This window comes from Panthera leo, chromosome A2, assembly GCF_018350215.1.
Source record: "Panthera leo isolate Ple1 chromosome A2, P.leo_Ple1_pat1.1, whole genome shotgun sequence".
Taxonomy (NCBI): Eukaryota; Metazoa; Chordata; class Mammalia; order Carnivora; family Felidae; genus Panthera; species Panthera leo.
The window spans coordinates 114,958,543-114,981,259 of record NC_056680.1 but is presented as its reverse complement, the minus strand read 5'-3'; the positions used below and the strand labels follow the sequence as shown (position 1 = coordinate 114,981,259).

The following is a 22,717-nucleotide window of genomic DNA, read 5'->3' as shown; positions in this document are numbered from 1 at the left end:
TGTGCCTATGAATCAGCACTCCTGTATCCTTAGGATAAATTCCTAGCAGTGCTATTCCTGGGTCATAGGGTAATTCTATTTTTAATTTTTTGAGGAACCTACACACTGTTTTCCAGAGTTACTGCACCAGTTTTTATTTCCACCAACAGTGTAAGAGCATTCCCATTTCTCCACATTCTGGCCAACATTTGTTGTTTCCTGAGTTGTTAATTTTAGCCATTCTGATTGGTCGCTACACCCAGATTAGAAGCAAGGAGACCATCTTTCAAACCATCATAATCATTCATATATGAATTTTGCATTGTTCTAAGACATTTACAAAAGTATCCACGTGTCTATCCACCTCTTCACAAGTTCTACCAACAATTGATACTGATCACCTTATTTTACTAATAAAGCAAAACCAAACCCCACCTCATGGAAAGGTACTGGTGTTGGAACAAGGTCAGAGTCCCACTTAGTGACAAGCAAAGACACAATAATTATCGTGGTTTTTGAACACTCAAGGCTTTATGCACTGGGCTGTTCATCCTCACTGAACATAAAAAGCCTGTGTTTGCTCTTTGTGTTATTATCAAGGTGTATTATCTTTGGGTATTATCAAAGTGCTCTTTAGTTCATAATGCTTTGAATAGAGAAAATTTTAAAATACTCTTTTTGCCCCTTCCATTCTCTATACTTCATATGGTTCCTTCCATTCCTTGTCCTTAGGATTTTATCACTATCTGTAAAGCCAAATCACATTCTTAAGATTTCCCAGGATGGTCTCAAGGACTCAGTTCTCAATGACTAGTAAAAGAATTCATTCTTACATCTGTTGACCATATGTCAACACCAAATCTATGCTAGGTGTTTCATATCATATAAGCATTTTATAATGCATATAGGACAGAAACTCCTATGTGCAAGGTACTGAACAAAGACAGTTAACACTTCACAAAACAAAATTAAAAATACATTATTGTACTAAAAATTAAAAAGACAATAAATGTTCCTTGAAGTTTAAGTTCAGTTTTATAAGTTCAGATAACTGCTAAATTGATAATCTTGATACAGATGAAAGAAGGAAACATGTTTTCTCTTCTCCTGGAGAGGAAAATGCATTATCTTCTCTTCACAGCTTTCAGGTACCTGACACCTGAACTTGGCCTTGGGCCAGAGTGACTCACTTACTCAGTTACTGCCAAGGTAATGAAAGGGTCTTTTGTTCCATCAGTTGCAAGTTTTTGCAAGATGTTACACAGAAACACAGTTTAGAAATGTCAGTGGACACCACCCTCTCAGTAAGGGAGCCCAGAGTCCTGGGGCCCCATGGTGGCTCATACTTGGTCTCAGATAGTCTATCAAAGAGGCAGTGTGAAGAGATCCAGGCTCCAAGACTCCTAAGCCAAGCTGAGAAGAACTGCCCAGGTAATGGCTTTGGCTCTGCTGGAACATTCATCCAGGCAGAGATAGCACAGGGGAGCTTGATGGCACAAATCTTCATTTAGGCAGCAACTTGACTTAATTATGCAGTTTCAGTCAAATTATTCAGCATTTCTGAGCCTCCCTTCTTCCCCCTCAGGTGATAACAAAGATCCTGAACCACCGTCGCTCAGCTATTCTGAGGGATAGGTAACATAATCAAAGGATGTTCAAGAAGACGTAAAATGATAGCCTTAAACTATTCAGCCTTCATTTTACCTACCACTATGTCCCTAAGACCACATCAAATCCAGAGCACACGTTTGCTTCAGAAAACTTTTTTGGGAAAATTTCTGGGAACAGATGAAGTTCAGGTAAAAGAGGAGGTGAAGCATTTAGGATATATATTGATGTAGATAAGGGTTTTTGTTTTGCCTTCTTTTCTTCTATTTTGGTTTCTTAATGATATGACCTTAAACTAGGTGATTTTTTTTCACATTTCTTGGTCTCCATTTCAATATCTGTAACATAAGAAATTTCCACTTGAATGCTCGATGAGCTTCTTGAAGCTAACTGTACTGAATCAAATTCTCCAAACTAGCCCATGACAATGGCATCAGTAACTCCATGCTGTAATGGCTCATCCAGACACTTGGGTTCTGTCTCCCTTGACTCTGCTCTCTTATACCCTACATCCAATCCATTTACAAATCCTGTTGGCTCTACCCCCAAAACAACCACAATATCCAACCATGCTTCCCACTCTCATGAAATTCCTCTGTAATAACTGGAACTCATTATCCTCTATCACCTCTCCCTGAAGAATTGAATCATCTCTAATTGCTCTTTCCACTTTTCCCTTGTTTGTCGCTTTTTCCCAGTAATTTCCTAAACCCTCTGTATCTCTGCCTGAGGATCCTGATGGTAAAGTATGAGACAAAGGTTTCTGTGTCCCAGAGAGCAGAAGTAAGGAATAGACATTGAAATAGGAAAGGAGGTAGAGTCAACAAAAGAAAAGTGTAACTCAATCAACTGATGCTTTGTCCTCAGGGGAACTTGTAAGGGGCACCATGAATACATCTCAGAACCATGCACCTGGGAGAAGGGAAAAAGCATTAGCTTCTGTCTCCCAGTGATCAATGGATGCTCCAAGGGCCTGTTGTCTACCCACCCACCTGCCAAATTGGGTAGTACATGTGTGAGTCTAAGGGGATGTCCTATACAATAGCCTTAGAGGAGCCCAGGGCAGGACAGTAGGTATGTGGCACAAGCGAGCAGTGAGGCTTGGCTGGGAGCAACCCCAGTGTGGGTAATGGAGGCCTCACAGATGCATATTGGGCTCTTGGCTGGGCCCAGCTGCACCCAGGGTAGGGTCCCGCAGGTGATTGCAGCGATAGGGATGGATGTAGAGGAAGAGAGCTTTGCGCTGTCCTTCTCTTCCACCTCCAATGCAGAATTTGATGCTGTGATCGGATATTTACAGGACTTTATTATGGATGATGAGTTCCAGTTATTACAGAGGAAGTCTATGGACAAGTACTATCAGGAGTTTGAAGACATGGAAGAAAATAAACTCACTTAAGTGCCTATTTTTAACAAATGTATGTCTTTGCTAGAAAAGTATATTGAAGAACAGCTGCTGGAGCAGATTCCTGGATTTAACATGGTGACTTTCCCAACAACTCTATAGCACCATAAAGATGAAGTGGCTGGTGACACAGTTGACATGCTGCTCACATTTACAGATTTTCTGGCCTTTAAAGAAATGTTTCTGGACTATAGAGCAGAAACAGAAAAGTGGGAACTAGATTTAAGCAGTGGTTTAGTGGTGACTTCATTGTGCAAATCACCTTCTCTGCCACCTTCCCTGCGTGACCTGCAGCCCTAGGTCCCACCATCAGACAATGGGATCTTTCTGGACATTGCCAGCCCAATAGACTGGAAGAGGCTTTGGCTAATGTGACAGAATACATCTTGGAAATACTGACTCTGTTCCTCAACTCTTCATTAATTTTAAGTATTGACGGGTCAGAAGACAATCATCTAACCCTCCTGGGACCCTGAAGCACCTTCTTGTCTTCAGTAATCCTAGCACTCCTCCCCCAAGTAGACCCCTCTCTCAGGCCTCTGACTCAGGCTCCTCTGGAGCAAGTCCAAAGCCAGCATTCCACCCTGGCCCCTTCCCCAACATACATATTGGTAGGTCAACAGCATTTGGAAGAACCCACCACTTCCAGCCCTCTTTGTCTCAGCAGGCTCCACATGTCCACCAGGCCTTTTGTGTGCTCACAGCTTTCTACATGCATCAGTTTCAGTCCCACAGCCACAAAGGGGTTTTTGTCTGTTTGGGAACATTTCTCTAGGGTGTTACTCAAGCCAGCTGAGCTTTCTGAAGCAGCTCCCTTTCCAGCTAGTATTGGCTATAGGAATCAACAGAGAGAGAGATCCTTTACCTGAAGCTACATATGAAAATCAGTTCCTTGTCTTACACTTGTTAGTCCTTGCATCACTGTCTTCTGCTAGTCCTGATGTAATCTGTTTCTAGAGTTCTCTTTAAAGCATTTTTAGAAAAATATTTGTATAGATGAATCCTCAGGCTAACCTAGTGGATATAATCTTGGAGCTTCCATGACTACCCACTTAAAGATCAAGTTATTATATGTTGTGTGCTTTTTAGCTGTTAGTTCTATGAAAGCAAAAATGCTTTCTGTGTTGGAATTCTTATTTCACTGGGTACCAGTGAGTGTGTGCTTATGCTAGAAGTATAAAAGATCTCTCTTTCTTACGGCATGTTACGTGTACAGGTTTGCTAAAATCCTTTCTGTATAATCAGTTAGTTTAGGTTTTCTGTTGGGGTAAAGGCTCTGTAGTTCCTTCCTCCTATCAAAATGTCCCTACCAAGTGTCCCCAATGTTCCACTGGGCTGGCTCAGCACAAGTAGGAAATAGCAAACAGCTTTGCTGGTCATCAATGCTTTTATTTAGCATAATGTTTCATAGAAATTACTGACCAGAAAACATGGATGTCACATCTCTAGAAAGAAAAAACATAGTATTTCAATTCTCAGTGTGTATCTTCTATATCTTTCAAGTAGAAATAAGACTCTATACTGACTCCAATCAGCTCTTCTGGTTTTAAAGTATAAGCTATAGACTATATGTATTTCTGTAACTGATGTGTGGTGCTTGTTAAATACTTTTGTGCCATGAGTAAACTTTAAAAAAAGAAAAAGACAAATACCATATGATCTCACTCATATGTAGAATTTAAGAAACAAAACAAACAAGCAAAGGAAAAGAGAGAGAGAGAAACCAAGAAACAGACTCTTAACTATAAAGAGCAAACTGATGGTTACCAGAGGGGAGATGGGTGAGGGATGGGTGAAGGGGATTAAGTACACTTATCTTGATGACACTGAGTAATGTATACAATTGTTGAATCACTATATTGTACACCTGGAACTAATATAACATTGTATGCTAACAATATTGGAAATAAAATTAAAAACAATAAAAATAAATAATTTCTATTTCAATAAAAAAAGAAATGCAAAAACTAATTACTGGGGAAAGAGTAGTCATTTCTGGAACTACTAAATATCCACATGAAAAAGAATGAAGTTGGACCCCTACATCACACCATAAGTTAGAAATTAACTCAAAATGAGTGATAGACCTAAATGTAATAGTTAAAGCTAAAAAACTCTTGGAAGAAAGTAGAAATGAATCTTTATGACCTAGGAGTAAGCATTAGTTTTTTAGATATAGTACCAAAAGCACTAGCAACACAAGAAAAACAAATTGGACTTCATCAAAATTAAAAACTTTTGTGCTTCAAAGGATGCTATCAACATTGACATTGGTACAATCTATAGAGCTTATTCTGAGAGAAGGTAACCAACAGAATGAGAGAAAATGTAAATAAATATCTGATAAGGAACTTGTATTCAGAATATATAAAAACTCTTAGAAATCAATAATTTAAAAGTTATGATGAGGGGCCTGTGTGGCTCAGTCAGTTGAGCGTCTGACTCTTGATTTCAGCTCAGGTCATGATCTCATGATTCATGGGTTTGAGCACTTTGTCAGGCTCTGTGCTGGCAGTGCAAAGCCTACTTGTGATTCTCTGTCTCCTTCTCTTTGCTCTCCCTCACACTCTCTCTCTCTCTGTGTCTCTCAAAATAAATAAACTTTTAAAAAGATATAATATTGTACTAAAGTTATATAAGATGTCACATAACATATTTATAAAATGCACAGAAGACTTCAACTGACATTTCCCCAAAGAAGATATACAAATGGATAACATGTGCATGGAAAATCTGTTCAGTATCATTAGTCATTAGTCATTAAGATTATCAAATCAAAACCACAGTGAGATATGATTTTCACACTCACTGGTATTGCTATAATTTAAAAAATACATAGACAATAACAAATGTTTGCAAGGATGTAAAAAAAAAATAAAACCAAAATCCTCATATACTGCTGGTGGAAAAATATAAGTGGGGTAAGCCACTTTGAAAAATGGCTTGTTTTGGAAAACATTTCCTCAAAATGCTAAACATAGAGGTACCATATGACCCATCAACTTCAATCCTAGGTATATGCCAAAGAATCATGAAAACACATATCCACACAAGAACTTGTACACTAATTTTCATAGCAGCATTGTGCATGATTACAAAAAATGTGGAAATGACCCAAATGTCTACCAACAGATGAATGGATAAACAAAATGTGGTACATCCACACAAAGGGATGTTATCCAACTATAAAAAGGAATGAAGTTTTGATACATGCTACAACATTGATGAGCCTTGAAAGCATTTAGCCAAGTGCAAGAAACCAGACCCAAAGGCCATATTGTATAGTTCCATTTACATAAAATGTTCAGAATAGGAAAATTCATACAAACAGAAAGAAGATTAGCGGTAGCCCTAGGCTGGTGAGGAATAAGGGATGGAAAGTGACTGCTAATGAGTAAGGAGTTTCTTTTTGAATCATGAAAATGTTCTAAAATTAAATAGTGGTGATGGGTGCACAATTCCGTGAATATACTAAAAATGACTGAATTGTGCACTTTAAAAGGAGAAATTTTATAATATGTGAATTATATCTCAATAAAGCTGGTATTGAGAAAATAGTGATGATGTGAAACATTTGCAAGGATGCAGAGAAACTGGAACTCTCACACACTGCTGATGAGAAAGTAAAATACTACAATTATTCCTGGAAGATAGATTGACAGTTTCTTTAAAAACTAAATGTATACTTATCATACCATCCAGCAATCACATACCTAGGCATTTACTGCAGAGTGAAAATTTATGTCCACACAAAAATCTGTACAATTATTGTTTCTAGCAATCTTATTTGTAATAACCAAATACTGGAAAGAGCCAAAAGGTCTGACAAAGAATGAATAGTTGAACAAACTGATACATACCATGAAATACTACTCAGCAATAAAAAGGAATGAATTTTTGATACATACAACAACTTGGATGGATCTTAGTTGATCTTAATGCTGAGTGAAAAATGCCAGTCTCAAAAGTTCATATACCATATAATTCTAATTATATAACATTCTTGAAATGACAAAATTATAGAAATGGAAAACAAATTAGTGATTGCCAATGGTTAGGGATGGAGAGAGGGTAGGAGGAGGGTGTGACTATGAAGAGGTAGCACCATGGAGAGTTTTGTTGTGATGAGATCATTCTATGTCTTGAGTAAGTTGGTGGTTACATGAATCTAAGTGTGATAAACTGACATAGGACCACACACACACACACACACACACACACACAGTAACAATGTCAATTTCCTAATTATAATATTGTACTAAAGTTATATAAGATGTAGCCACTGGTAGAAAGTAGGTAAGGGTACCCCTGTGCACTATCTTTGCAACTTCTTATGAATCATTGGTTATTTCAAAATAAAAGGTTAAAAAAATACCCAAAAATTCCCAAAACACTGTTCTAGAGGCTCTTTAAAAAGTTCCTGTATAAATATTCCAGGAAAGGAAAAATTGATAAATAGGACTTCAGCAAATGAAAATCTTTGACTCTGCAAAAGACCCTGCTAAGAGGACAAAAAGACTAGCTAAAGAATGGAAAATAACATTACAAACAACATATCCAACAAAGGACTAATATCTATAATGCATTAAAAACCCTCAAAACTCAAAAGTAAAAAAAATCCAATGAGAAAGTAAACAAAAAGTATGTACATTTCAAAGAGGATATATATATATATATATATATATATATATATATATATATATATATGACGAACACATAAAAAGATATTCAATAGCATTAGGGGAATGCAAATTAAAACCATAATGACATCATTATGCATGTGTCAGAATGATTAAAATAAAAAATAGTAATAACACCAAATGCTGGCAAGGATGTGAAGAATCTGCATTACTCATTCATTGCTGGTTGGAATATAAAATGATATAGCCACTCTGGAAAATAGTTTAGCAATTTCCTTCCAAAACTAAAAATGATCTTACCACTTAGAAATTGTACTCTTGAGTATATATCCCAGCAGAATCAAAACTTATTTTCATGTAGAAACTTGTACAGCTTTTTTCATAATATCTAAAACCTTCTGAGTACCCAAATGCTCCTCAACAGATAAATGGTTAAGTAAACCATGGTACATATATACCATGGAATATTACTCAGCAATTGAAAGGACCAACTATTGATACAGCAACTTAGATGAAAGTCAAGGAAATTTTGAATGGAAAAATCTCAAAAGGATACATACTGTATGATTACATTTATACATTCATGAAATAACATAATTATAGTGATAGAGAACAGATGAGTGGTTGCCAGGGGTTAGGGATTCAGGGAAGAGGTATGATGGTAGCTATAAAGGGGTATCACAAGAGAGTCTTGTAATGAAGAATCTTGAATCAAGAATCAACAATCAAGAATCTTTATCCTACTGGTGGTTATATAGAGATGTGCCTGTGATAAATTATACAGATATACACACCCACAAATATGCACGCATGCACAAATGATACTTATATAATAGCTGAAATCAGAATAAGTTCTATAGGTTATACCAACGTCAGTCTCCAGGCATTGATACTGTATTACAGTTACATAATATGTTAACACAAGTGGAGGCTAGTTTATTTTTTTTATTTTTTTTAATGTTTTTATTTATTTTTGAAGGAGAGAGAGAGACAGAGCATGAGCGGGGGAGGAGCAGAGAGAGAGGGAGACACAGAATTTGAAGCAGGCTCCAGGCTCTAAGCCACCAGCACAGAGCCTGATGCGGGGCTCAAACCCACAAACTGTGAGATCATGACCTGAGCCGAAGTCAGACGCTTAACTGACTGAGCCACCCAGGCACCCCAAGGGGAGGCTAGTTTAGTGGTACACAGAAGCTCCGTGTACACTTCTTTGTACTTTGTTGTGAATAATTATTTAAAAATAAAAAGTTTAAAAAATAATTTAAATAAATAAAGTTTTTTAAAAAGAAAGAAAACAACCCCTCTCCCCAACCCCTATCTGTATCTCCTACTCTTCCTTTTCACATAAAAGAAATTGAAAAGTAACTTCTTCAAATCTTCAATATCAAACAACAGAGGCCTATTTTTCTTGGTTTATAGACTTCCGTTTAGATTAAATTATGTATTAAATGAAAACATCTACTAATATAACAATAGGGGAAAATTAGCTCTATAAAATCTTCTGGTCCAAATTAAAATGTCTAAAATTTATATCATTGAAGAAAGCCAAGCATAACATAAGACTGTTAGACAAATTAAAGTTTCTAATAGTATTTTAAAAGAGATATTATATGGCAAACAACTGCTTCATTAACTCTAATACTGGCTACATTTAAAAATTTGCATACTAGTTCTCAGTCTAATTTGAACCAATTGTCCACAATTCAAATATACATTCTCTGGATTTCAAAACTCTCTAAACGTAAAGACCATATTCTCCCACTGGATACACACAGTGAGTTAAGAGTTCAGAAAATTTTCTCCTTCCCTTAGATCAAAGGAGTTAAGTGTCTGCTTGGATTCAGCTCCAACTTGGATAATTCAGGAAACTTTGATGATCTATAGAATGCATTATAGATAAAGTCTGGTAAAAAGCTCAGAAGGCAAAACATGCTGAGAGCACAAGGAACCTTCCAAGAATGGGTATTTGACTCTGACGAGAGAGCTAGTGAGAAGAACAGGAAATGTTGGAACTGCGAAGTAAATTAGGATAATGCAATAGGAATAAAGACCTTTTAGGCTCTCAGTGAATTATAAACATAAATACAGAATTCCCTAAAAGAGTAATGAAAATGAATTAGGAAAATAAGACTATCTGTAAGTGCTCCTATTTGCAAATATCCCCTGGGTATTTTAATTTCCTTCACATTAACATTAGCACAAATCTTCCTAAGTTAGTAGTCTGTGCTCTCATTTATTCAGCACAATTAATTTTGCCTCATCTTCTCAAGCTGTCATTTTCTGATGAGTTTTTCCTACTCTTCTTTGTTTTCTATTCCCCTTCCTTGAATTATGGGTTTCAAATCACTTCACTATAATAAAAGCAAACATGAAGCACTGGGACTTCATCAAGATAAAAAGCTTCTGCACAGAAAAATAAACAATCAAACCAAACTAAAAAGGCAGTTTATGGAATGGGAGAAGATATTGGTAAATTACATATCAGATAAAGGGTTAGTATCCAAAATCTATAAAAAACTTATCAAACTCAATACCCAAAAGATAAACAACCCAGTTGAGAAATGGGCAGAAGACATGAATAGACACTTTTTGAAAGAAGACATCCAGATGGCTAACAGACACATGAAAAGATGTTCAACATCACTCATCATCAGGGAAATACAAATCAAAACCACAATGAGACCTCATACCTGTCAGAATGGCTAAAATTAACAACACAAGAAACAAGAGGTGTTGGTGAGGATGCAGAGAAAAGGGAACCCTCTTGCACTGTTGGTAAGAATGCAAACTGGTGCAGCCACTCTGGAAAACAGTATGGAGGCTCCTCAAAAGTGCAAATAGAACTACCCTATGACCCAGCAATCGCACTACTAGGTATTTACCCAAAGGATACAAAAATACACAAAGGGGTACATGCACCCCAATGTTTATAGCAGCAATATCAACAATAGCCAAACTTTGGAGAGAGTCCAAACATCCATCGACTGATGAATGGATAAAGAAGATATGGTATACAACAGAATATTACTCACCAATCAAAAAGAATGAAATATTGGTATTTACAACAATGTGGATGGAACTAGAATATATTATGCTAAGTGAATTAAATCAGTCAGAGAAAGACAAATACCATATTATTTCACTCACATGTGGAATTTAAGAAACAAAACACATGAACATATGGAAAGGGGGATAAGAGGAGAGAGGGAAGCAAACTACAAGAGGCTCTGAACAACAGAGAACAAACTGAGGGTTTATAGAGGGAGGTGGGTGGGAGACAGGCTAGATGGGTGATGGGTATTAAGGAGGGCACTTATTGTAATGAGCACTGGATATTGTATGTAAGTGATGAATCACTGAATTCTACTCCTGAAACCAATATTGCACTGTATGTTACCTAAAATTTAAAACTGTATTCCCTGTGTGTAGAGAAAGCCTTTCACACAGATCCTTAAAGAAAATCAAATCCCACTCAAACCTAATCATGAAATCCTTACATTCCACCTGTGTTGAGCCCCAATGGATGAGTAAAAGCTTAAGACACAATACTCTCAACTTACAGCCCCTTCCAGGACAGAGCAGGCCCCAGGAACATGGAATTGAAGCTAGCTTCCCCATTTTCAACATCAAAGACTAAGAAGAAGGACTACCTTTCTTCTCTGGGATCCTACCTCTCTTCACAAGAAATTGCACATAGGAAAGTCAAGCTCCTTTCCCTGCCCCCATCTTTTCAGGGAGAACCACCTTCAGTAAGCTGTCCCTACTTCTACTGTGTCAAGAAAAAATCTATAGGTTAATTTATGATAGTCTCCCCCATCCCCAAATAATTTCTCTCAATGCAGGGGCACCTGGGTGGTTCAGTCAGTTAAGCATCTGACTTCGCTCAGGTCATGATCTCTCACTCTGTGAGGTCAAGCCCCACATTGGGCTCTGTGCTGATAGCTCAGAGCCTGAAGCCTGCTTCAGATTCTGTGTCTCCTTTCTCTGCCCCTCTGCCTCTCATGCTCACTCTCTGTCTCTCTCTCTCTCTCTCAAAAATAAACATTACAATTTTTTTTAAATTTCTCTCCAAGCATATATGAAAATATTCATGTAGAACATATTCAGAGCATTATTTGCCCCCTTCACTCCTGCCAAGTGGCATCAACTTTTAGTATCTGGACTTAGTATCTGAGTGGCAAATAGATAATGTACAAAAAAGGGACTATGAATTTAGTCATTTCTAAGTTAATTTGTATCTTATTCACCACAGCAGCATAAAAGACTTATAAAGTATTGTTTAATTCATGTGTGAAGTCTATTATTTACTTCATTCACAGTCAATATGTGTAAGTGCTGATGGATCCTTTTCAATAATTCTTCATCCTGTTCTCAGTTTGGAAAACACCGTTCTGGGGAATGTTCTTGAAGCAGTGAGTTGAAAACTGTTTCCTGTGGCAGAAACACATTAGGCTGGGATTTTGAAAGCATGGCCATGGATAATGCATGGGAAATATAAAATATCATGAAAAGAAAACACAGTGTACAAGTGATTTGGAGGTTTCACTGAGATATCCTGGGGTGTCATTCATGAGCACCAACAAAATTGCATTGCCAGACAGGCATACCACACATGAGAACCTATGTCAAGGCAAGTCTTCCAGCTCCTGGGGGGATATCTTGTGCCACAATACTGCTTTCAGTCTCACTCACTATTTCTCTTTTTCTGTTTCTTTTTTGATATCTTGTTTCTGGGTGAGTTTGCATTGCCCACCATTTTTTATGACTTTCACTGGAAGCATGGCATTGATTATATGGTCCAAGAATCTGGTCTCTTTTGACCGGAAGATGACAGAGAATCTGGTTTCTGTTCAATGAAAGATGAAAAGAAATCTTGTCGGTTCATATTTATTTGTTTGTCTGGAGGATTCTGACATCTCCTGGCTTTCTCTCTGTGTTTTGTCTTGTTTGTGCACCATTATGAGTTAAAATCACTTAAGAAGAAAATAAAGTTATTCCCACTAGAATGGAGAGTAGCCTGTGGATCAAAGAATAGCCAACTTGAGTGGCTTTGAGATCCATTGTATATTCTTAGTCATCCTGTTACCCAGCTGCAACCTACCAGTGAGTTTTGCAAACTCAATGCTGTAGTTGTGACATAGAGGTCACTAGTCCTTTTACTATGTGTGTGTAGATGAATATTGTCTTTATCCTACTTCACAAAAGTAATTAGCCTTGTTAAATGATTTATGAATAATTATAGTTCTTTCTATATCTGTGTCCAGTAATAGTGGTTGTGCTTACTTTCTCTCAAAAATTTAGAAAATAAATGTGTACACACTATAGGGTATATAATTCAATCAGACAGATGTACCATCAAGGGGAAGAAAATGCACACAAAGACTTAAATTCATGACATTGGTTTTGTGTGGACTTGAAAACAGATAGCTCTGACCTCTGAAAGAGCTTCATGTAGTTTGTACAATTTTGAAATCAACTGTGGGAATAAGCCAGAATTTGAGTTAGAATGCACAAAGCAGGATCACTGCTAGCTTGTCTGGTATTTTATGACCTCCAGAGAAAACAGAAGGTTCTGAATACAGTAGCCTCCATTACCCATGGGGGATACATTCCAAGACTCCCAGCGGATGTCTGAAACCACAGATAATACTGAACCTTACATATACCACAATTTTTCCTATACGTACATACCTGTGATAACATTTAATTTATGAATTAGGCATAGTAAGAGATTAATAACAATAATAATTAAATAGAGCAATTATAACAATATACTGTAGTAAAAGTTATGTAAATATGGTTTCTCAAAATATCTTATTGTACTGTACTCACCCTTCTTCTAGTGATGATGTGAAATGGTAAAATGGCTACATGATGAGATGGAGGGAGGTGAATGACACAGGCACTGTGACATAGTATTAAACTACTATTGGCCTCCTTTCTGACAATAAGTCAGAAGGAAGATCATCCACTTCTTGACCGAGGTTACCCTCAGGTAATGGAAACTGCAGAAAGTGAAAGGGCAGATGGGGGGTGGGGGGCTATTGTACACCACTTTTTCTCTTCTCACTCAAAAGAAAATAATTACAGAGAAGTACCCAAATGAGACAAGTCAAGATATAAAGAAAAATAAACCTTAGAGTTCAGCCCTTAACTTCACTCACAGTCGGATGGAACAAGCACCACATGGTTTACAATAAAATAAAGAAAAATCCAGCTATAAACTCTAGCTTGCCCAGGAGTTGATCAGATTCCTCAATTGTGTGAGTGGGAAGTATTTTCTGAGAAATATATCTTGGTATATCTTGTCTACCTCCAGTGCAAATTAATAAATTAGGTTATAGGAGCACCTGGCTGGCTCAGTCAGTTAAGCGTTGGACTTCGACTCAGGTCATGATCTCATGGTTCATGAGTTTGAACCCCGCATTGTCCAGGCTCTGGCTGACAGCTCAGAGCCTGGAGCCTGCTTGGGATTCTGTGTCTCCCTCTCTCTCTGCCCCTCCCCCCTCTCAAAAATAAATAAACATTAAAAAATTAAAAATAAATAAATAAATAAATTAGGTTATAAATTCTCTAAAATTTATCAGTTCTCCTGTTTTGATTGGCTTATAAAGACTAATAAGCATATGTATGTTTAAAAGTAAAAGAAATGAGGAATTTCAGGAAAGAATATCCAATGGGAAAAAGACAGTCTCTAGCAAATGATTCTGGGAGAACTGGACAGCAACATGCTGAATGAAACTGGACCACTTTCTTATACCATACACACAAATTCAAAATGGATGAAAAATCTACATGTGAGACAGGAAACCATCAAAATCCTACAGAAGAAAACAGGCAACAACCTCTCTGACCTTGGCTGAACCAAGTTCTTACTTGACATGTCTCCAGGGGCAAGGGAAATAAAAGCAAAAATGAACTATTGGGACCTCATCAAGATAAGAAGCTTCTGGACAGCAAAGGAAACAATCAACAAAACTAAAAGGCAACCAAGAGAATGAGAGAAGATATTTGCAAATGACATATTGAATAAAAGGTTAGTGTACAATATCTATAAAGAACTTACCAAACTTAGCACACAATAAAAAAATAATCCAGTGAAGAAAGGGGCAGAAGACATGAATAGACCCTTTTCCAAAGAAGACATCCAGATAGCAAACAGACACATGAAAAGATGCTCAACATCACTCATCATCAGGAAATACAAAGCAAAACCACAATGAGATACAAATCAAAACCAGAATGTCTAAAATTAATAATTCAGGAAACAACAGATGTTGGCTAGGATGTGGAGAAAGGGGAACCCCTTTGCATTCTTGGTGGGAATGCAAACCGGTACAGTCAATCTGGAGAACAGTATGGAGGCTCCTCAAAAATTTAAAAATGGAACTACTGTAGGACCCAGAAATCTCACTACTAGGTATTTACCCAAAGGATAAAAAAATGCTGATTCGAAGGGGCACATGCACCCCAATGTTTATAGGAGCACTATCAACAATAGCCAAAGTATGGAAAGAGCCCAAATGTCCATTAACTGATGAATGGATAAAGAAGATGTAGTATACATATATAATGGAATATTGCTTAGTGATGAAAAAGAATGAAATCTTGTCATTTGCAACAATGTGGGTGGAACTGACTTATTATGCTAAGTGAAATAAGTCAGTCAGAGAAAGACAGATATCATATGTGGAATTTGAGAAACACAACAGATGAACATAGGGGAAGGGAAGGAAAAATAAGATAAAAACAGAGGATGGTAAACCATAAACGACTCTTAAATACCGAGAACAAATTGAGGGTTGCTAGAAGGGAGGGAGAGTGGCAGGGTGGGTTAAATGGGTGATGGGCATTAAGGAGGGCACTTTTCAGGATGGGCACTGGGTCTCATATTTAAGAGATGAATCACTGTGTTCTACTCCTGAAGCCAAGACCACATTGTATGTTAACAAACTTGAATATAAATAAAAAATAAAGTAAAATAAGAGTTTCCAGAAAATAATTATTTGAACTTCTAATGCTTTTAAATAAGCTAGTCCTTTGAGAAAGCTTCAGACAGTCACTGAAACAGTATTTCAAGAAAAAAAATAAAGGATGGGGGAGGGGAGGGGAATTTAGCTTTAAATTAAATCATTGCCCTTGGTTGCTAAGTTCCAAAATAAGATGCAAAGAAATATAAGTTGTTAGGGAAAAATAATTGTAAGAGAACTTCAGTACTTTTAAATAAAAGTTAAAAGAGTTTTTAAGTATGCATACAACTATAAAATGACATTCAGACAGTATTGCTAACCAAGGTGAATCCTTGACAAAATAAACTTTTCTCAGCATGAAAAATGTTAACACAAATTTGGTTTAATTTTCCCATGAAAAGTCTAACCCTTTAAACTATCCAAATTCTCTAAAATAATTTTATGGGTTAAGTAAATCATCATTTCTGCAAAATATTTAGAATTATAGAAAATAAAAATCATAAATTCTAAATTAAATTATAATAAACCATGTCTTTATTAAAAAGGATTAAATACTATGAAGCTGTACCAAAAAAAATATTTTTTTAAATTTTATTTTAGGGGGCAGGGAGAGAGAGCAGGAGAGGGGGAGAGAGAGAGAATCCCAGGCAGACTTCACACTGCCAGCACACAGCCTGACATGGAGCTTAGAACTCACAAACTGTGAGATCATGACCTGAGCTGAAATCAAGAGTCTGACGCTTAACCAACTGAGCCACCCAGGCACCCATATACCAACAAATTTAAATGTCACCTCTCTGGTAAATTCATAATACCAAAAGGAACTGTGTTTTTCTGTATTGCATAAGCATAAATAATTTCCAAAATCCTCAGTTAATTATAAGAACTTTGACTAATAATAAACTGAGAAGTTTTTGGTTACTTGAACAATCCTTTAAAAATTAAAATTCACAGAGGGGCGCCTGGGTGGCTCAGTCGGTTAAGCGGCTGACTTCGGCTCAGGTCATGATCTCGCGGTCCGTGAGTTTGAGCTCCTCGCCGGGTTCTGTGCTGACGGCTCAGAGCCTGGAGCCTGTTTCAGATTCTGTGTCTCCCTCTCTCTGACCCTCCCCCGTTCATGCTCTGTCTCTCTCTGTCTCAAAAATAAATAAACGTTTAAAAAAAATTTTTTTTAATTTAAATTCATAGAAATAAAGACAATGCAAAAACACCAAGCATAGTTTATATACATGCCTCTTTTTATACATTAAAGAGAAGCTATCAATGAATAGGTGGACAAGGTCATGCAAATACCTTGGGGGCATATTAGCATACATGTTTCTTTTTCTTACCTTAAGAAGGGTGAAGTGGATGTAGGTGACCACAGGCAAATAAATGCCTACCATGTGTGCCTACGAGGCACAGCAGCCCAAACTGGGGCTCTGATCTGAAAGGAGCTTGTGTTGACAACCTGTTCTCAACTACCTGTTTGTTTCCCAGAAGTCCCTATACCTGTGGAAGAAAGTCAATTACCTCAATTAAAGGTTGAAACCAATTAAGAAAAAGATTGAGACTACAGTAGGTATAATCATTACAAAAGAATATAAATGCATTTATAAAATAAGGGATGTGACTTCGCTGTTGCTTTATACAAGAAAAAATGAATTTTGTCTTAAAATTTGAGGGGCGCCTGGGTGGCTCAGTCGGTTGCGCTTCCGACTTCGGCCCAGGTCACGATCTCACCGTCTGTGAGTTCAAGCCCCGCGTCGGGCTCTGTGCTGACCGCTCAGAGCCTGGAGCCTGCTTCGGATTCTGTGTCTCCCTCTCTCTCTAACCCTCCCCAACTCATGCTCTGTCTCTCTCTGTCTCAAAAATAAAATAAAACATAAAAAAAAAAAATTTTTTTTTTAAATTTGATCATGCAAGAATGTGAAAAGAAATACTAAAAAACAAATTTTGAGAATATACAATGAGTTGTATAAGATCAGAGGGAAGTAAATTGTATTTTCCTTGGTCTTATATCTGTAAATAATGAGTTTGAAAGAAGTACTAACAAGTATTAAAATATTTAGCAAAATTGGCTTACTTTGAAGAACTAATTTATAAGGTAGAATCCAGGGATTGGTAACCTGGTTCTGTAAAGGGCCAGATAGTAAATACCTTCAGTTTTGTGAGCCATAGGTCGCTACGGCAACTATTCAATTCCTCTCTTGTAGCCACAAAAGCAGTTACAGACAACAAATAAACAAATGGATGTAGCCATTCTTGACCAGATGGCCCTAGTTGTGGAGCCCAGAGACAGATAAAAGTCTGTGATAACCACTGGGTGTTGTATGTAAGTGATGAATCACTAAATTCTACTCCTGAAACCAATATTATACTGTATGTTAACTAACGAATTTAATAAAAACTTAAACATACAAACAAAAAATGGCTGTGAATTCTTTAAAGAAAAATGTTACATGGGTGATATATAAAAAGAGTAAAACTAGAATTTGGTTTTCTTCCTATGAAAATGACAAATTGATCTTTGAGTAACAGTTTGCTCTTAAGAAATAGTAAAAATCATTCTATACCTTCTCTATACTCAGCAGCCTCTTAACTCTCTGTACTTCCTTTATTTGTTCTTGAATCAATTTTAACAAAAGTCCACTTTTGAAAAAGCTAGAACATCTAGTATGCTGTGGTCTGAAGCTAATCATTTCTTGCCTTTAGGTGCCTGTGACTTAAGCTCATACTCTATTTCCTCTGACAAATATTTTGGATATTGCCTTTCCCAATTGAGTCCCACATTCAAAATAATTCACCCTTTATAACCTAATCTTTGGGATTACCCAGACTGGATAATATCAAAGATTTGCTCCCACCCCACACCACCCCACCTTATAAAGAAGAATTGCTAGAAATAATTGGATATGTTGGAAAGTCTCCACAATTTTACTTACCTCCACAATATTTGTCAAAGCCCATAATAATGAATAAGCTACTATCAAAAGGGAAGCTCAACCTCCCTAAGTTAATTATATACAAGTAAAATGTTATTAACATAAATATGTTTTGGAATTGAGTATCTTTTAGATTGGATAGAAATATATTGACAGTCATGTACAAAGACTGGCACAATAACTCCCAACAAATGAAGGGTTTTTTTTTGTTTTTTTTTTTAATTAAAAAAAATTTTTTTAACGTTTATTTATTTCTGACAGAGAGAGACAGAGCATGAGTAGGGGAGGGGCAGAGAGAGAGGGAGACACAGAATTGGAAGCAGGCTCCAGGCTCCCAGCTGTCAGCACAGAGCCCGACGCGGGGCTCGAACTCACAAACCGTGAGATCATGACCTGAGCCGAAGTCAGTTGCTCAACTGACTGAGCCACCCAGGTGCCCCACAAATGAAGTTTTTTAATTAAAATTGTTTCTAGGCTTAAATATCCTTGCTAATTAGCTCACAATACAGTATGACGTAAAAGGACCTGAAAATTTGTCAATGTCCACAACATATTTTTAGTCTACGGGTAATCACTGAGTAACTCCTTATAAATTCCATAATACATTATACATCAAGAGAGGAGTCCACCGTTCTTTGTGAGATTATTTGTCATAATAAATCAACTGAAGTCATTTCATCTTATCACTGACAGGTATTTTTTGCTTTTCCCTCAAAGTTGCCTAAAGTTTTCTGCTACAAAATTCAGAGCAGGAATTTGAGTCTTCTGGAAGAAATATCAAAAAAGCTTCAGTAAATTCTATGTTCTTTTAACTAGTTATATTAAAGTAATAGACTAATGGGCATAGGCTTGCCAGGGTAAGCTGACCTTGTCGTAACTAACAGACATCTATCAGTCTGTACCAAAGATGTAAATCAGTAATACCAGGACTCCTAATCCAGAAGCAGAAAAATTCATGAAAGCCGGCTGCTGACTAACCTAAGATCAGCAAAACAAGAATTGCCTGGAGACAAATGAAACTGACTCAGGTGTGATTAATGATGTAATTTTAACATGAGAAAATCCTTTCCTCTCAATCTGTCTTTATACCTCAATTTAATAGGGTATACATATGTACATATACATATATTAAACTAAAATAAAATACTCTTCAAATAGTACCTTGTTTCAATCAAACTCAAAATTCAGAAAAAAAATCTATGAAAGATCTTAAAATTATAAGCTAATAAATAATCAGAAAAAATCTAAGATCTATGATTCTGGAAAAAGTGACAAAAATTGATTGGCTTTTTTATAAAATAAAAAAGGGATAACCATGATTAAATATTATGCAAAGTACTTTACTAAATCTTTTTACTTTCCCAGATCATGTTATTTACATAGATTTAATAAGAATGTGTCCTCATTTCTACCAGAATATAATTGAAAAAATCAAATTTATAACCTTTGCCATGCTAGAAATGTCACATAGAAAAACAAATGTCATTTAATTGGGTATAATAATAAGCATATGATTAAGGAGTAGAAACTATACATCATAGGTAAAAATGATGTCTATACATTTTATTGGGTTGGCACCTGTCTTGTGGCTTCTGAGATCCTAGCTTTATTGATGTTACAGAATGTAGTGTCCTGACTGGTGAGAACAATGAAAAATGGTAGGAAAGCCCTGGAGTTTATAAGTACTACAGGTACAACCTGGGAAAAGAGAATTGGACAATTCTTTGTACCTCAGAAGACTAATAAGGGAGTAAACGTCATTCTTGCACATAAAAAGGATAAAAATTCAGCCCTGAAGCCTTCATAAAATTTTCAGAGAGAAACTAACTCCCAAGCCTTAGTATCCTATGGCTCTAGTTTTATTAATCACTTCAAAAGGAGATATTTGTGCATTAATCAACATTCCTTGTATACTTATAAAATCAGCCAAATAAAACATCAAATTAATTATGTTTTTCATAAAAGTTCTAAGCAAACATATGTGATCAAACCAGCACCTTTAAGGAAGAAGGTGCTTTGAGGAGGGTCTATGAAAGCAAAATTGCCACCTTGCTTTGCATCTTTGATGAGTTACCGCAAACTATGCCATTGAGCACTTTGCACCTGAGAACAATACTAACAAGAAAACAACCAGGACTGCCCTGTCTAGCTCTGATTCTCAAAATAAATGAGACTTTGAGCCACCAAGTCACTACTCCTTAAAAACAACAACAAAACTTTATTCATGACTTATGAAATCCTGCTGTCCCCAGATACAGGATCCCTTGGAGTATATGATAATCAAGTAAGAAAAGTGTTGTTTTTCTACCATCAACATACTACAGTAGTCTTGGCAACTTTATTTTCTTTAAATTATTGTTATGTATTTTATTTGGAGAGCAGTCTCTAAAAGCCTGGAATCCCGTGCAGAATCTCTTTGCAAGTAAGCTCCTTTTCTGTTCTAAATGCTTTTGTCTCTGTGGCTTCCTTCCACATTTAAACCCCCTGCTTTTCAACATGTAGCCCCTGCAAAGTAGCCTTGACAAACTCATTGTGAACTTGCTTTAGATACCCTGACCCTGGCACAGTTACAACTAGCAGGCAGCTGCCCCTTTACAGCCCATGGGATGTCTACCCCAAGGTCCTAGAAAGCCTTGAACAACTCTAAGGATTTGTTTTTTGCATCTGGCAGTAACACACAGCCATCTCTCTGGCACCAGAGGGTTATCATCCCTTTTCAGCCCCACAAGCTTCTTTCAGCATGCTCCCCTTCCAGTTTAAAAATGACCCTGAGAGGGAGGAAAGAGAAGGCAGCCTCAGACGAGGTCTTTGGACATTAAATCAGCCCAAGCATAGAAAATCCACCGTGGATAAATCTTCTATTTCCTTTCCATTATGAGCCGGTCTATATGAACATAGTCACCCTGCCTCTCAGCTGTTATCTGCCTCTTCAAAAAGTTAATGCAGCTCCCAATTAGATCTTTTTTTCCTCCTGTTAATCTTGGTTCTGAAACCAGACTGCTGCTCTTCCTTTGCTGTCATCCCAGTAAGCCAAGTCTCAATTAGCCAGCCTAGTGGTGATTACCATCTTGTCACTTCACTGTTCAGACATTCTTTAATTTCCGGGAGCATGCCAGCCCCCTTCCTCCTGTCTGCCCTCCCTCCAAAGCACTTTTGCTAAAACTGTAGCCCACAATGTCTCAAGCTGTATTATTCCACAGGGGGTGAAGGGCTGACAGGAAGGATGCCTTTTCCAGTTGGTCCAGACACATTTGCATGTTAGGAATGTTAGAAGATGAGAGCTTTCTCCTGTGCCACCAGGAGTCTCTAACTGTCCTGAGACAGTCCTAAGTGAGACCTAAGTGAGGTCAGGCCTCCTGACCCTGCAGGCCTAAGGAGTTTAGATGGAACTAGTCCTCAAAGCAGATTCTAGCTTTAAAAACAAAATTTAAAAGAGAAGAGGGAGGAATCAGGTCCTCTTTTTCAATTATAAAAGACGACTAGTTGAACCCACTTTACTGAGATCAGTAAATCTCACCTCAGAAGTTAATTCAAAATTTCTAGAGTTCAGTTCTAGTTCTGCCAGTAACTGAGTGACTTTGAGTAAAGTCAAATCATATTTTGAGTGCAGTTTTTTGTTTGTTTGTTTATTTGTTTGTTTATAAGATTAGGGGTCTTCTGTTTAACTTAGAGCTACAAATACAAACTTATTCTCTTTATTCTATTCTAAAGGCACACTAAAATGAGTACATGGGAAAGGAAACAAAGAAAATAAAGGAAGAGCAGACAAGAGAGGTCCACAAAATTTAGAAGCTGAGATGTGGATCAAGGAATTAATAGAGAAGGTAAATCCCAAGTGAGGATTGCACCAGAGAGGGATGAAAGTGAGAACCAGTCATCTCACACTGCAGACCCTCAGAGGACTCATAAACTGAAGACAAATAGCCACAGAAGGCGGGGACAAGGCAGGAGGCTGAAAAGACAGAGGGGAAGGGAAGGGCATTGAAAGTCATCAGCAGGGGGGCACCTGGTGAGCTCAGTCAGTGGAGCATCTGGCTCTTGATCTTGGAGTCATGAGTTTGAGCCCCATGTTGGATATAGAGATTACTTAAAATAAAAACATATTTTAAAAAAGAATAAAAGGAAAAAAAGCAAGTCATCAGCAGAACGTTGAACCTCGGCCCCCTCCTGCCCACCAGCCAGTCTACATAC

General features: G+C 37.2%; 1 pseudogene; it reads left to right on the top strand.

The window, feature by feature from the left end:
* The first annotated feature begins 2,803 nt into the window (after positions 1-2,803).
* Positions 2,804-3,292, top strand: LOC122213502 (annotated as a pseudogene).
* The last annotated feature ends 19,425 nt before the right edge of the window (positions 3,293-22,717 follow it).